Here is a 15,115-nt window from a genome sequence, read left to right as displayed (position 1 = left end):
TGTGCCCAGCCTCAGCCCCCAATCTTCAGCTCCTTTTCTGCCCTGGCCCCCAGCCCCAAACCTGCCCCCAGGTGCGGCCCAACCTTGGTCCTCTTACCCATGTCCGCCCCCCTCCCCGGACCCATGGCCCCGCTCCCAGCTCCAGCTACCAGGAGGGGGCGCAGACAGGGGTAAGGGTGTGTGTGAGAAAGTGAAATGTTTGGGGACCACTGATCTGTGTGTGTCTTGTACGGATAAACCACACAGCTTCCAAAGTATTCTGGACAGGAGCTCCCTTTTCCAGACTTCCTAAGATGCATGAGACAGGGAGTGCCAGTGGAAATCCCTTTTTTCAGAGTACGCAATTGTCACGGTTCCTCCCCCACTCTGAACTCTAGGGTACAGATGTGGGGACCTGCATGAAAAACCTCCTAAGCTTATCTTTACCAGCTTAGGTCAAAACTTCCCCAAGGTACAAAATATTACACCTTGGACTGGCCGCTACCACCACCAAACTAATACTGGTTACTGGGGAAGAGCTGTTTGGACGCGTCCTTCCCCCCAAAATACTTCCCAAAACCTTGCACCCCACTTCCTGGACAAGGTTTGGTAAAAAGCCTCACCAATTTGCCTAGGTGACTACAGACCCAGACCCTTGGATCTTAAGAATAATGAACAATCCTCCCAACACTTGCACCCCCCCTTTCCTGGGAAATGTTGGATAAAAAGCCTCACCAATTTGCATAGGTGACCACAGACCCAAACCCTTGGATCTGAGAACAATGAAAAAGCATTCAGTGTTTTACAAGAAGACTTTTAATAAAAAATAGAAGTAAATAGAAATAAAGAAATCCCCCCTGTAAAATCAGGATGGTAGATATCTTACAGGGTAATTAGATTCAAAAACATAGAGAACCCCTCTAGGCAAAACCTTAAGTTACAAAAAAGATACACAGACAGAAGTAGTTATTCTATTCAGCACAATTCTTCTCAGCCATTTAAAGAAATCATAATCTAACACATACCTAGCTAGATTACTTACTAAAAGTTCTAAGACTCCATTCCTGTTCTGTCCCTGGCCAAGACGACTACAGACAGACACAGACCCTTTGTTTCTCTCCCTCCTCCCAGCTTTTGAAAGTATCTTGTCTCCTCATTGGTCATTTTGGTCAGGTGCCAGCGAGGTTACCTTTAGCTTCTTAACCCTTTACAGGTGAGAGGAGCTTTCCCCTGGCCAGGAGGGATTTCAAAGGGGTTTACCCTTCCCTTTATATTTATGACACGCCCCCCAAATCTCAGCTAGGGTGAAACACTGGCTGGGATTTCTTCCTGGAGCTCTAGGAAAACAGAGTTAATAAGACACATGCATCTCTAAATATACTACCAAGTACATAAAGACTAACAATATTTTCCACATCTCAAGGACGATTTTAACCAGTTGATTCTGGGAAACTTCCACGGGAGAGTGCATCAGCCACTTTGTTAGAAGCTCCTGAGATGTGTTGGATGTCGAAATCAAAATCTTGGAGAGCTAAACTCCACCGAAGAAGTTTTTTGTTAGTTTCTTTGACGGTGTGAAGCCACTTTAGTGCAGCATGGTCGGTTTGCAGGTGGAAACGCCGTCCCCAAACATATGGGCGTAGCTTTTCCAGAGCGTAGACAATGGCATAACATTCTTTTTCAGTGACTGACCAGTTGCTTTCCCTCTCAGACAGTTTTTTGCTGAGAAACACTACAGGGTGGAATTCTTGATCAGGTCCTTTCTGCATTAAAACTGCTCCCACACCACGCTCGGATGCATCTGTGGTTACTAGGAACGGTTTGTCAAAGTCTGGGGCCCTTAGTACAGGGTCAGACATGAGTGTCGCTTTAAGCTTGTTAAAGGCCTTCTGACACATTCCGGTCCACTGAACAGCATTTGGCTGTTTCTTTTTGGTTAGGTCTGTCAGTGGGGCAGCGATTTGGCTGTAGTGCGGTACAAATCGTCTGTAATAACCGGCCAAGCCTAAGAAGGATTGAACCTGTTTCTTTGACTTTGGGACAGGCCACTTTTGGATAGCATCCACTTTGGCCTGTAGGGGGCTGATAGTTCCTTGACCTACCTGGTGTACAAGGTAAGTCACTCTGTTTAGGCCTATTTGACACTTCCTAGCCTTAACAGTTAGTCCTGCCTCCCTTATGCGCTCAAGGACTTTTTGTAGATGTTCCAGGTGGTCTGCCCAGGAATCCGAAAATATGGCCACATCGTCAAGGTAGGCGACTGCATATTCTCCTAATCCCGCTAGGAGACCATCTACAAGTCTTTGGAAAGTGGCGGGTGCATTTCGCAGCCCGAAAGGGAGTACATTAAATTCATACAGCCCGAGATGTGTGATGAAGGCTGACCTTTCCTTGGCAGATTCATCTAGCGGTACCTGCCAGTACCCCTTGGTTAAGTCCAAGGTAGAGATGAACTGGGCCCGTCCCAGTTTCTCTAATAGTTCATCAGTGCGTGGCATTGGATAGTTGTCTGGGCAAGTTACAGCATTTAGCTTACGGTAGTCCACGCAAAAACGTATTTCCCCATCTGGTTTGGGAACTAGAACCACTGGAGATGCCCATGCACTTTCAGAGGGGCGGATTACACCCATCTGTAACATATCCTGGATCTCCCGTTCTATAGCAGTTTTAGCTTGAGGAGACACCCGGTAAGGGTGGACCCTAATTGGGTGAGCATTACCTGTGTCAATGGAGTGGTATGCCCGTTCAGTAAGTCCTGGGGTGGCTGAGAACGTTGGCGCGTAGCTAGTGCACAGCTCCTGGATCTGCTGTCACTGCATACGCCCAAGGGTCATGGAGAGGTTCACCTCTTCCACACCACCAGCACATTTCCCTTCGTAATAGACACCTTCAGGCCACTCAGCGTCGTCTCCTCCCTGGGCTGTAAACTGACAAACCTTTAATTCTCTGGAATAAAAGGGCTTTAGAGAATTAATATGATACACCTTAGGCTTTCGGTTGGGGGTGGGGAATGCTATGAGATAATTAACAGCTCCCAGGCGCTCCTGGACCACGAATGGCCCTTCCCACGATGCTTCCATTTTATGGGCCTGGAGCGCCTTTAAGACCATGACCTGGTCTCCTACTTTGAAGGAACGCTCTCTGGCATGTTTATCATACCAGGCTTTTTGCTCTTTTTGAGCATCCTGTAAGTTTTCTCTAGCAAGGGCTAAAGAGGTTCGGAGGGTGTTTTGTAGGTTGGTTACAAAGTCCAGAATGTTAGTTCCTGGAGAAGGTGTAAATCCCTCCCATTGCTGCTTCACCAACTGCAATGGCCCCTTAACCTCACGGCCATATACAAGTTCAAATGGGGAAAACCCTAAACTGGGATGTGGTACAGCTCTGTAGGCAAAGAGCAACTGCTGCAATACTAGGTCCCAATCATTGGAGTGCTCATTTACGAATTTACGTATCATGGCCCCCAAAGTTCCATTAAACTTCTCCACCATGCCATTTGTTTGATGATGGTAAGGAGTGGCAACCAAGTGATTTACCCCATGAGCTTCCCAAAGATTTTTCATAGTTCCTGCCAGGAAATTAGTCCCTGCATCTGTGAGGATGTCGGAGGGCCAACCTACCCTGGCAAAAATGTCTGCTAGTGCCTGGCACACACTTTTAGCCCTGGTGTTGCTTAGAGCTACTGCTTCCGGCCATCGGGTGGCAAAATCCATGAAAGTCAGTATGTACTGCTTTCTTCTGGGTGTCTTTTTCAGAAAAGGACCCAGAATATCCACAGCTACTCGCTGAAATGGAACTTCAATGATGGGGAGTGGCTGGAGAGGAGCTTTGACCTGGTCTTGGGGTTTTCCCACTCTTTGGCACACCTCACAAGACTGGACATAGGTAGAAACATCCTTGCCCATTCCCTCCCAGTGGAATGACCCCCCCAAACGGTCTTTGGTCCTGTTCACCCCAGCATGGCCACTAGGGTGATCATGGGCTAAGCTCAAGAGCTTGGCCCGGTATTTAGTTGGAACTACCAACTGTCTCTGAGGATGCCAGTCTTCCTGGTGTCCCCCAGAAAGAGTTTCCTTGTATAAAAGTCCTCTTTCTACAACAAACCTGGATCGATTAGAAGAGCTGAGAGGCGGTGGGTTGCTCCGTGCCGCCGTCCAAGCTCTCTGGAGGCTTTCATCTGCTTCCTGTTCGGTCTGGAACTGTTCCCTTGATGCTGGAGACATCAGTTCCTCATGGGATTGTGGACCTAGGCTTGGTCCCTCTGGAAGTGATATAGGGGATGGAGCTGTTTCTGTTGACTGTGAACCGCTCTCCGCTGGTGCACTATGTTGGGATTCAGGCTCCGGCTGAGCCTCTTGTGTAGGGTTATCGGCTGCTGCCAGTTCAGGTTCAGTGGGGCCCTCTGGCGTTGAGGTTGCAAGTACTGGACTCAGTGCTGGCACGGGGTCTGGTGTTGGTTGTTTGGCTGGTTCCGGTTCTGGGACTGGTTCCGTCTGGGTCTCTGGGACTGGATCCACTACTGCTGTTGCAGACATTGGCCTGGGGTCCGGGTCCATCACCTCTGACCGGGCCCTGATAGAAGTTTCCGGAACAGAGCTAGGCCTCACGGCTTGTTTAGCCTGGCTGCGGGTGACCGTTCCCACCCTCTTGGCCTGCTTCACGTGATTGGCCAAGTCTTCCCCCAACAGCATGGGGATGGGATAATCATCATAGACTGCAAAAGTCCACATTCCTGACCAGCCCTTGTACTGGACAGGCAACTTGGCTGTAGGCAAATTGAAAGAGTTGGACTTGAAGGGTTGAATCGTCACTTGGATCTCTGGGTTGATTAAATTGGGGTCCACTAAGGAAGCATGGATAGCTGACACTTGTGCTCCGGTGTCCCTCCACGCGGTGACCTTCTTCCCGCCCACACTCACAGTTTCCCTCCGCTCCAAGGGTATCTGGGAGGTATCTGGGCCTGTGGACCTCTGGTGTGATTCCGGTGCAATGAACTGTAATCTGTTGGGGCTCTTGGGGCAGTTGGCCTTTACATGCCCCAGCTCGTTACATTTAAAACATCGTCCAGCTGACGGGTCACCGGGGCGAGGTGGGTTGCTGGAGAACGGGGTGGTGGGACGATAAGGGGTCTGGAGGGTTCTTTGGGAGGTAGGTGGGGCTTTGGGCGGCCCCCGGTAATAGGGTGTGGTCTGGGGTGGTCCCTTCTGGTCTCCGCTCCAACTGCGACCAGTTTTCTTCTTCTCTGCCACCTCCACCCATCTGGCTCCAATCTCTCCTGCCTCGATTACAGTTTTGGGTTTCCCATCTAGGATGTATCTTTCTATTTCCTCAGGAACACCCTCTAAGAATTGTTCCATTTGCATTAGGAAGGGCAAATTTTCTGGAGATTCACCACTTGCTCCTGATATCCAGGCATCCCAATGTTTCACAATGTGGTAGGCATGTCGGGTAAATGACATGTCTGGTTTCCACCTTAGGGCTCGGAACCTCCGACGAGACTGCTCGGGTGTTATCCCCATTCTGACTCTCGCCTTGGATTTAAACAGTTCATACTTGTTCATATGTTCTTTAGGCATTTCAGTTGCCACCTCAGCTAAGGGTCCACTGAGCTGCGGCCTCAGCTCTACCATGTATTGGTCAGTAGAGATGTTGTACCCAAGGCAGGCCCTTTCGAAGTTTTCTAAGAAGGCCTCAGTATCATCACCTGCCTTGTAGGTGGGGAACTTTCTGGGATGGGAAGTGGTACCTGGAGAAGGATTGCTAGGGTTTGTTGGTATATTCTGCTGGGCCTTTATCCTCTCCATCTCCTCCACATGCTTCCTTGCCTCCATTTCCCTCTTGTGGGCAGCCTCCTGTACCTCCTTCTCCAGCCGCATGAGTTCTATCTGTCTTTCATGTTCCCTTTGTTTTTCCTCAGCCTGAAATTTGGCTAATTCCAGCTGTAGTCGAGCCGAGGATTTGGCCATTCTAACCTCTCTGTTTTTAACTAACTTTACACCCGAGGTTTAGAAATAAACAAACAAAACTTGGCTGTAAAATTTTGCTGTGCTGGAATAGAATACCTATTCTCTGATAGTGATTGTCAGCCTACAGAAAAAGACAATTCCCTTGTCTCTGCTCTGGGCCCAAATTAAAGCAAAAACCTCCAACTACTTGGAAACCTGCTTACCCAGCCCAAAGAAAAAAAAAATTTCTTTTCAAACCTGTGCTCCTTGTAAAACAAAAAAAAATCAAAATCCTAAAAAAAAACCCTGCCACTTTTGTCTCCAGGCAAATGGGTAGAGCACACACCCCCTATTTACTTTTAGGAAGAAAAGAAAAAAAAAAACCTCTGGGTTGGAAGACTGTGAATTTCCCTGCAGGAGTTAAGTACCCTGCCTCCAGGCAAAGAAAACCTGCAATTCACAAGATAATCCCCTTTTGTCTCTGCTTGGCCACAAAGCAGAGAGAAACCAAGCTGCTTTCAGTTTCAACTGCTTTCTGGACTTTCTTTCCAAAGGAAAAAAAAATTGCTTTTTAAAATCTGTATTTCTAGTTCAAAAAATCTCAACTGGATCTCAAAATGATTTCAGGTTAATCCCACCACTATGCCACCATGTCACGGTTCCTCCCCCACTCTGAACTCCAGGGTACAGATGTGGGGACCTGCATGAAAAACCTCCTAAGCTTATCTTTACCAGCTTAGGTCAAAACTTCCCCAAGGTACAAAATATTACACCTTGGACTGGCCGCTACCACCACCAAACTAATACTGGTTACTGGGGAAGAGCTGTTTGGACGCGTCCTTCCCCCCAAAATACTTCCCAAAACCTTGCACCCCACTTCCTGGACAAGGTTTGGTAAAAAGCCTCACCAATTTGCCTAGGTGACTACAGACCCAGACCCTTGGATCTTAAGAATAATGAACAATCCTCCCAACACTTGCACCCCCCCTTTCCTGGGAAATGTTGGATAAAAAGCCTCACCAATTTGCATAGGTGACCACAGACCCAAACCCTTGGATCTGAGAACAATGAAAAAGCATTCAGTGTTTTACAAGAAGACTTTTAATAAAAAATAGAAGTAAATAGAAATAAAGAAATCCCCCCTGTAAAATCAGGATGGTAGATATCTTACAGGGTAATTAGATTCAAAAACATAGAGAACCCCTCTAGGCAAAACCTTAAGTTACAAAAAAGATACACAGACAGAAGTAGTTATTCTATTCAGCACAATTCTTCTCAGCCATTTAAAGAAATCATAATCTAACACATACCTAGCTAGATTACTTACTAAAAGTTCTAAGACTCCATTCCTGTTCTGTCCCTGGCCAAGACGACTACAGACAGACACAGACCCTTTGTTTCTCTCCCTCCTCCCAGCTTTTGAAAGTATCTTGTCTCCTCATTGGTCATTTTGGTCAGGTGCCAGCGAGGTTACCTTTAGCTTCTTAACCCTTTACAGGTGAGAGGAGCTTTCCCCTGGCCAGGAGGGATTTCAAAGGGGTTTACCCTTCCCTTTATATTTATGACAGCAATTCATTTTAAAAACTAGATTAAAACAACAGTAAACAGCTCAAAGGTCAGGAAATATCAAAATTAAGGATATACTTGCAAACTTAACTCTGATCCATTCTGGGTGTATACATTAGTATAGTCTTCAGTTACATGATCACATATTAGTGCTCAATTAATAGAATATAATACATTTTTTTACAACCCTGTGATATACTTCTTGTAGGGTGTGTAATGAATGAGAGATTGTATACAAGTGATTTTAATTAACGTTTTTTCAAATACACTCAGAGCAGTATACAGAATTCAAAATGCTATATATGTGTATCTAAGGTTGTCAAAAGTCATTGTAATATGCTCTATTCAATTACTGGAGAAATATTATAATTTAATTAGAGACAGCAATAAAAATACATACTCACAAGGGAAAGAGTTAAACCTGTGTGGGTGACCTTAACTTTAGCATTTCCTGATTTTTAAGTACCTTCCCCATGTGACCATAAGAATCTTGGAATATTTTTTTATTTTGCTTTTAAAAGGAATACAGCGTATGCACTCGCTATGTGTTTGAGGGTCATTAACGTCATACTACATTATTTCTGATGTCCTATATAACGATATTAGAACTGAAAAAAACCTGTGTTTAGGCTTCTCCTCTAAACCCGAAATAAATAATACACCATTTAAGAGCAAGTTTTCAGACAATCAGCCATTATTCAAAGCTTCCTATTTGGCAAGCAAATTGAAGATCTTGAACGTATCAGCCTGGCCACATACACAACAGTCCTAAGTAAGAGTTCCGTTGTTATTTTCTGTAGACTGTTATCATGCTCTAGTTCAGTGGCTCTCAGCCAGGGGCCTGGGGCCTCCTGGGGGGCTACGACCAGGTTTCAGGGGGTCCGCCAAGCAGGGTCGGCATTAGACTTGCAGGGGCCCAATGCACCGCATGGGGCTGAAGCCTGGGACCCTGAGCCCTGCCACCCAGGGCTGAAGCTGGAGCCTGAGCAATGTAGATTCATGGGGCCCCGGGCAGTCTCCAGGTTGTTACCCCCTAATGCTGGTCCTGACTTTTATATGCAGAAAAACCAGTGGAGGGACAGGGGGGCAGGTCTGGGGCCGGGAATAGGGCCGAGGCTGTATTGTTGTGGCACAGGTGGGCTGAGGAGTTTTTATAGCATGTTGGGGGGCCTCAGAAAGAAAAAAGTTGAAAACCCCTGCTCTAGTTTCCTATACAGAAAACGAAGCTCTAGGCTTTGCACAATCTTCTTCTGATTTCAATATAGTATCAATAAGACTGTTCCTTTTAATAAATAATACATTTCATTACAAGATAATCACGTACATGATAATCTGTGAAATATCAGGAAGAGTAAAAACTAATTTACAAGTCTAAACTACAGGTAAACAGAAGACAGAAGAAATCAAGGTGATACTTGTGCATATTATAGGAATAATAATCCCAAATAGATTAATCACACAGAAATGAAGTATTAGTCAGAAGATTTAGGCTGATAAAACATACATTGCTGTATTATTATGCATACAGTGGAGCTGAAAAAGTGGTCACTAGCAAAAAGGTTTCTTGGTCCACTAATCCAAATATACTTATCTGGGCTTTGAGCCAGAAAACTAGAAGGCAGTAAATTTCTCCGTCCACTGCCTGTATGTTTACACCACCAACTGAGACTTCATCGTATCTGAAATTAATATTAACTCTTCAAGTGCTTTTGTACAGATTTGCAGCTAAAGAGGCCAAACTGCTATATAAATCCTCACCTGCTGAAAAAAGGTGTTGTAAAAAGCGATGTGTTATAGGAAGAGTTAACAGATTATTCCATCAAGCAGATACAATGGTATTTTTTGAGACAGGATTATTCATCAATTTTGATATTACTGTTTTTTCTTAACCTCTGATACCAGAAGAACATCTTTTAAATAAAACATCTATGAGTTAATATGTTTGACTGCACGAATGCTACCAGGAACCCGATTATTTTATGGCTCCAAAAATATAAAATTTCTTAGACATCTCCTTGCCTCCCTCTAAGGGTACCACTGGCAGATTAGTGAGAGGTTCACACAGTCATCCTACCCAGAGTGGCATCTTTCTGCAGTGTGATTGCAAATCAAGTAACTAACGTATTCGAGGGCAGACAGATCCCAGTTGGACCTCTCTTACCTTTTGAGAAGGAGGCAGCAGTGGGCAATGTACCAGTTATACTGGAGATGATTATTGTGTGTAATTTATTTATCGAGGAATGATCAAATACATCACCTTTTTCTCAGCAAAGTCCTTTTCTTTCCCATTTTCAAGCTGGTTTTAGATGAGGCAGAATGAAGTCAAGTGAGATCATCAAGGTCAGAGTAAATAAATAGGTAAACTGCATTAAGAACCTAGTATATCATAGAATCATAGAATAACAGTTGGAAGGGACCACTGGAGGCCATCTAGTCCAACCCCCTGCCCAGAACAGGACCAATCCCAACTAAATCATCCCAGCCAGGGCTTTGTCAAGCCTGACCTTAAAAACGTCTAAGAAAGGGGATTCCACCACCTCCCTAGGCAACGCATTCCAGTGTTTCACCACCCTCCTAGTGACAAAGATTTTCCTAATATCCAACCTAAACCTCCCCCACTGCAACTTGAGACCATTACTCCTTGTCCTCTCATCTGCTATCACTGAGAATAGTCTAGATCCATCCTCTTTGGATCCACCTTTCAGGTAGTTAAAAGCAGCTATCAAATCTCCTCCTCATTCTTATCTTCCTTATACTAAACAATCCCATTTCTCTCAGCCTCTCCTCATAACTCATGTGTTCCAGTCCCCTAATCATTTTTGTTGCCCTTCGCTGGACTCTCTCCAATTTCTCCACATCCTTCTTGTAGTGTGGGGCTCAAAACTGGACACAGTACTCCAGATGAGGCCTCACCAATGTCGAATAGAGGGGATCGATCACGTCCCTCGATCTGCTCGCTATGCCCCTACTTATACACCCCAAAATGCCATTGGCCTTCTTGGCAACAAGGGCACGCTGTTGACTCATATCCAGCTTCTCGTCCACTGTCACCCCTAGGTCCTTCTCTGCAGAACTGCTATCTAGCCATTCGGTCCCTTGTCTGTAGCGGTGCATTGGGTTCTTCCGTCCTAAGTGCAGGACTCTGCACTTGTCCTTGTTGAACCTCATCAGATTTCTTCTGGCCCAATCCTCCAATTTGTCTAGGTCCCTCTGTATCCTATCCCTACCCTCCAACATATTTACCACTCCTCCCAGTTTAGTGTCATCCGCAAACTTGCTGAGGGTGCAATCCACACCATCCTCCAGATCATTAATGAAGACATTGAACAAAACCGGCCCCAGGACCGACCCTTGGGGCACTCCGCTAGATACCGGCTGCCAACTAGACATAGGGCCACTGATCACTACCCGTTGAGCCCGACAATCTAGTCAACTTTCTACCCACCTTGTCGTGCATCCATCCAGCCCATACTTCTTTAACTTGCTGACAAGAATCCTCAAGACTCTCAATCTTTTACTCTAACTACTAAACCACAAAGCTTGATCACCAATTACTAACTAAAATGGAAAAAGTTCAAGATGTAAAAGGAGCCCATCAGAGCACTTCACTAAAGTTAAATATTTTATATCCCATGAGAATAGTTGAGACTATGCCAATCTGGACAGAAAAGCAAGAAGAGAAACAAGACACTGTAATGGGATTAGGTGTTGAGGGAGTTCTCATCTAAGTTTTTTTAAAAATCTAAATAAAACAAGAAAACTCCCACATACCCCAAGATAAAACCATCCCCTGGATCTGCCAGTGCATTTTGTGTTTTCTATCAATTTAGATTACTAAATCTTTAAGGTAGTCTGTTTCTTCCTTTGAGTCTTGTACAGCGCTGACCACACTGTTTGCACACAAAAAGTTCATTTTAATCAGTTCAGCTGTAGAATGATGTTTCAAGTTTGTTCTCATTTTAATCAAACCAATTTGCTCAGCCCTAATGCAGTTAATTTTTGTTAGATCACCCCACCTCCCCCACCTGTTTGCAAAGAATGTCAAAGCCTACAATGATTCAGCATCACTTTATCACAAGGAAGAAATCAGTGAGAAGCTGATATAAATAAAAGTTGATAATGTCACAGAGTACAGAAAGATTAATCTAGAATGAAGAAGAGAAAGAATCAGTTATGCCAGTCATCAGAGTTAATAACATGCCACAATGGATGCTAGATAGTCTGCTATGAATACGTCACGTGGGACAAGAATACTAAGGTATTCCCATATATGTTACAGTAGAACCTCAGAGTTATGAACCCCTCGGGAATGGAGGATGTTTGTAACGCTGAACAAAACATTATGGCTGTTCTTTCAAAAGTTTGCAACTGAACAAAATGCCTTTTTTTTTTTTTAGTACTGTAGTTTAACACAGTTCTGTACTGTACTTGCTTTTTTCTTTTTTTCGGGTCTCTGCTGCTGCCTGATTGCATACTTCCAGTTCCAAATGAGGTGCATGGTTGACTGGTCAGTTCGTAACTCTGGTTTTCGTAACTCTGAGGTTCTACTGTATCTTCAAAGTTTGTAATTCCAAGTGAGTCGGGCAATGAGATATCCATTTGCAATCTCTGTGCATATGATTCGCCTTTCATTTATACTAATGTAAATCAGGAGCATCTTCTCTGCAGTCAGTGGAGCGATACTAGAATCAGGCTCTATTTTTAATATTTACCTATGCTGCATTTGATTGTTTCTTTTTTGTAACCAGTTCCAGCTTACTTGGCTCAACCATATCACTGGTTTCATTTTTAAATATATAAAAGTATTACCCAAAATTACATTTAGATTCTCTTTTTGCAAAGCAGTGGCCTGGTAGTCATACCTCAACTGAAATAAGTATGAAGTACAAAGATCACAACAAGTTCTACAGCAGACAGAAGCTCAAAAAATTCAGCAAATACATCAAGGCAACTTCAAAGTAAATGGCAAGGAGCTAAAACAAACGTAAGAACAACTTTATGCACCAAAGACATCCAAGTTAATGTTTAGTGTTATTAGACACTTCATATGTAAAACCAAACAGGTAGCTCAGCACATAGCAATGGGCACCTCTAACTACCTTCTAATAACGAAAGAGCCATGCTTTCTGAAATACATATTTAGACCATTACTGTTTTTTTTTATCATTGGAATCCACTGCAATATCAGGCTTAGAAAAGGCTTTTCTCAAGCTTCTGAGGCAGGAAAGAGACTCCTCTTTTTTAACTAGTGCAGTCTCTCTGTCAGCAGACTCTACAGACACCTTGCGAACTCTACTAACATTGCTCTAGTCTTCTGCCTTTATGCTCAGAGGCAAAGGTTTTCTCAGTAGCTCCCTCTGGGCTTGTCTACATTACAAAAAGTTATTGTTTTTAAATATGATTATGAAGAGTTGAATTACCTGACACTATGCTACCCCGACACTCCAATCAGTGCAGACCAAGAAATGTCACGTTGAACACTGTGTGTGCTAATGGTGAGAAAAAACCTGCTGGGACCAAGGTTTAATCACAGTTATCTGATGTGATGCTGCACTTGATTTGCCCTGCTTTACACTGAGCACTCAGTCATCATTAGCATGATGTCAGTTAAGATGACTTCACAGCTATGTTTGAACACAACATTTTATAAAGGAGACAAGCCTGCTGAGGGCTTTTTCCCTCGGTAGTTGCTGCAATCTCCCTGACCCACCAGCTTAATCTCCATCTGTCAGAGAGTGAATCTTCAGGAGAGTATGTGGAGGAAGAATGGAGTCTCATCCAGCCAAGCAGTTGCTAGGCCCACTCTAGCAGCTCTAGTGCTTCACCAGGATCCAACAAGATTTTGTTCCAATTGCTGGGGCAGGTTATTCATAAAATTGTGGACTAGAAGAGACTTAAATATTTTCACTGTTTTATGTGCTGCCTTTGCCTAATAGTATTGGCTTGAACAGCTCTGTCCACTAGCCAATTTCTTCTTCCATCAGAAAAACAGATCTAATTTTATGAATAAGTTAATACAGAAGACTACTTGCAAGGTTCCTTCCCCACTCTGAACTCTAGGGTACAGATGTGGGGACCTGCATGAAAACCTCCTAAGCTTACTTTTACCAGCTTCGGTTAAAACTTCCCCAAGGTACAAATTAATTTTACCCTTTGCCCTTGGAATTTCCACTGCCACCACCAAACTTTAACTGGGTTTACTGGGAAATGTAGTTTGGACACGTCTTTCCCCCCAAAATCCTCCCAACCCTTGCACCCCACTTCCTGGGGAAGGTTTGGTAAAAATCCTCACCAATTTGCATAGGTGACCACAGACCCACACACTTGGATCTTAGAACAATGAAAAAGCATTCAGTTTTCTTACAAGAAGACTTTTAATAGAAGTAAAGGAATCACCTCTGTAAAATCAGGATGATAAATACCTTACAGGGTAATTAGATTCAAAACACAGAGAATCCCTCTAGGCAAAACCTTAAGTTACAAAAAAGACACACAGACAAGAATAGTCATTCTATTCAGCACAACTCTTCTCAGTCATTTAAAGAAATCATAATCTAACACATACTAGCTAGATTACTTACTAAAAGTTCTAAGACTCCATTCCTGTTCTGTCCCCAGCACAAGCAGCATACAGACAGACACAGACCTTTGTTTTTTCTCCCTCCTCCCAGTTTTTGAAAGTATCTTGTCTCCTCATAGGTCATTTTGGTCAGGTGCCAACGAGGTTACCTTTAGCTTCTTAACCTTTTACAGGTGAGAGGATTTTTCCTTTGGCCAGGAGGGATTTTAAAGGGGTTTACCCTTCCCTTTATATTTATGACAACTACAAACACAAGCAAGACGTAAACAATATTTCTTTTCATTATGTTGTACAACAAAAGAAAGCAAGATATTCAGCTTAACACAGATCCATAGACACAGCTATAAACATAGAAATATATCAATAAACAATTTTGCCAACAAGCTGCATAACTAAACACAGAATAGTGTTTGTCATTGTGCTTTTATATTCAACCTTGATGGGAGAAAAAAGTTCTCTTTCCTTTTCCTCCGTTGGCTGAATAGTAAAAGCACCATCCATGAGACCCTATTTTGGATTATGCATTGAGATAAAACGTTACTTTCCTTTCATAACTGTTGTTCTTCAAGATGTGTTGCTCACATCCATTCCATGCTAGGTGTGTGCGCCCCCACATGCAGGGCTGCCTGACATTTTTTCCCCTAGTGGTATCAGTAGGGCAGACTCTGACATCCTTTGGAACCCAGGCTCATGAGCCAGTATATGGTGTGCCACTGGCCCCCGCACTCTCTGGGTTCCTTCTTGCCATGAACTCTGGCAGCAGGGAAGGAGGACAGGTCATGGAATGGACATGAGCAACACATATCAAACAACAACAGTTAAGAACGATAAGTAACTGCTTTTTCTTCTTCGAGTGCTTGCTCACAGAATCATAGAATATTAGGGTTGGAAGAGACCTCAGAAGGCCATTTAGTCCAATCCCCTGCTCAAAGCAGGACCAACACTAACTAAATCATCCCAGCCAAGGCTTTGTCAAATCCAGCCTTAAAAACCTCTAAGGATGGAGGTTCCACCACCTCCCTAGGTTAGCCATTCTAGTGCTTTACCA

The 15,115-nt window shown here is 44.0% G+C and overlaps 1 protein-coding gene across 9 annotated transcripts in view; it reads right to left on the bottom strand.

The window, feature by feature from the left end:
* The window catches only part of TANC2 (tetratricopeptide repeat, ankyrin repeat and coiled-coil containing 2), a 713,129-nt gene that overhangs the window by 494,165 nt on the left and 203,849 nt on the right, over positions 1-15,115 (bottom strand). The window lies entirely within an intron of this gene.

Source organism: Lepidochelys kempii, chromosome 27 (genome assembly GCF_965140285.1).
Source record: "Lepidochelys kempii isolate rLepKem1 chromosome 27, rLepKem1.hap1, whole genome shotgun sequence".
Classification (NCBI taxonomy): Eukaryota; Metazoa; Chordata; order Testudines; family Cheloniidae; genus Lepidochelys; species Lepidochelys kempii.
Note: the sequence above shows the minus strand (reverse complement) of the source record. Positions and strands in the feature narration are given on the sequence as shown.